Source organism: Pezoporus wallicus, unplaced genomic scaffold (genome assembly GCF_028554395.1).
Source record: "Pezoporus wallicus isolate ANWC-B61680 ecotype Strahan unplaced genomic scaffold, APGP_CSIRO_Pwel_v1 contig_3710, whole genome shotgun sequence".
Lineage (NCBI taxonomy): Eukaryota > Metazoa > Chordata > Aves > Psittaciformes > Psittacidae > Pezoporus > Pezoporus wallicus.
In genome coordinates this window covers 1,559,603-1,561,482 of record NW_026640315.1, presented here as the reverse complement: position 1 = coordinate 1,561,482, position 1,880 = coordinate 1,559,603, and the positions used below count along the sequence as shown (strand labels likewise).

At 45.1% G+C, this 1,880-nt stretch overlaps 1 pseudogene; it reads right to left on the bottom strand.

Moving 5' to 3' along the window:
- Positions 1 to 526: 526 nt before the first annotated feature.
- On the bottom strand, positions 527 to 1,621 carry LOC130604253 (kinesin-like protein KIF2A; annotated as a pseudogene).
- Between the last annotated feature and the right edge of the window lie 259 nt (positions 1,622 to 1,880).

Sequence of the window (1,880 nt, the reverse complement as noted above, 5' to 3'; positions counted from 1 at the left end):
TAACCCTCATTTCCCAAATGCATCATGCTCAGAAATTACAGTGCTTTGCACTCTTAATGTCTTTTTAAATCATTCAAAATACCTCCTACCCTGACTTTCATTTTGGTGCAGTTCGACACAACCCTGAGGCAAGCCCCATCTAAGGAGGTATATATATATATACATGTGCTTGTGTACACATATGCATGTGTATATTTCACAGGGATGAAGAGGAAACCTGTTCAGATGAAGCAAGATAAATTCTCCGTGAATTCCTACCCTTTCCTACAGATTAGATCCTCACAACTGCACAATTTTACTTTCCACAGTAAAAAATACCTGGCAACAACACTGTGCTATTTTCCTACATGTCTGACCTACTATCTTCCAGGAAAAAAATCCAACCAGAATATCCCTGCAGACACTATTTAAGACTTTTTAAAGCATTTGAGTTGTTGGGCAGTTGACAAAGAGGCACTATAACAGCTCTCATTTTGCAGTACTTTCATGGTACCGGGGTCTCTCACACCACTTGCAGCACATGGGATCAATTCATGCAGCTCTGGGTACTGCCCTGTTCTTCCTTGCAAAGAGATGACCAGAATGATCTCACTTTTTCTTGGAAGCTGGTCAGGATGCCAACTGTTTGATCCAGGACTGACGCAAACTGTGCAGCATTAAAATCTACATGGTAGTCTCTTTTCTAAGCCATTTCTAAGAATACTTTCAACCACCGCAGAGATTCCCGATGCTTCTCAATCAGTGTTTTCTCATCCACATCTTTTCTCTTCCGTGTTTCCCCAATCCCAGCGCTGAAAGTAAATACCTAGGGGGAGACTTCCTTATTTGCCTGAAATAGCTGTAACTCAGCTGTCTTGGGAGAGGTCTGAATAGTCTTTAGATTCCGCACATCTTTCCAGTGATGTGGGAAGCTGAATACCTCCTGACAGGGCTGTCCAAGGGAATTTTAACTCACCATCAGCTCCTTCACATGGTTGGCATATCATAGGGTGTTAAGGGCGTGCTTGCAGGATCTTATTCCTAGAGAGTGACAATTTTTCCCTATAAATGAATCCACCAGGACCTGGGTGAACTTGCTACCCCTGAACAGTGTGTAGGCTCTGTTATGTCCTAATACCTGCTACACTCCTTGAGTGCCAAGAGGATTTTATTATCAGCCCCTTCCAGCTTTTTTTTTTGCCTGTCTGCAGCGGAGATGTCAGCTCCTCACTCATTCCCAGCCAAATCAATCAGGGAAAAGTTGGCATACAAATGCCCTCTCTTGTTGAGCATGAAGATGGCATGGCTCCATGAGGAGTGAGTGTTGGCAGAGATCCTGCCAACGTGTGACACTAGCTACCTGTTTCAATTAGCTAGATGGTGCCTTCCACACTGGTGACTCCTTTCTTGCACAGCTCCACCACTTGGATATGCTATTAACCATCTTGAGCACTCTCAGCCGCTTCTTCCAGTTCAGAAGGTCAAACACCTTGCTCCCATAAATCTCAAAGGCAGCCCCACAGAATCAAAGCTCCAGTTTCTAGCAGCTGGGATACTGCAGCCTGCAGAAGACACCCTCGGTAACCAGGATGCAGATCCCTTTGGAGGACTCAGAGTTCTTGATTAAGAAACTTCCCCTCATGGTGTGAGTCTTGCTGCTGTTGTGTGCCCCTAGAAAAAGATCTTCATGAGGGGCTGGGCTACTAGCGATCGGTGGATGTGCCCATTGCTGGTCTTCAAGGTTGAAAATACATGTGTTTTTCATCAGCTGCTGTGGGTGGAAGGAACATACAAAGCTGCCGTCACCTGAAAAGGCCTATTTGAGTTTCCAGGCTGGCGTGCAGCTGCTGAGACACATCGTGTCTAATTAGATCAGTCATGTTGTGTTAAGCTAATGCCGG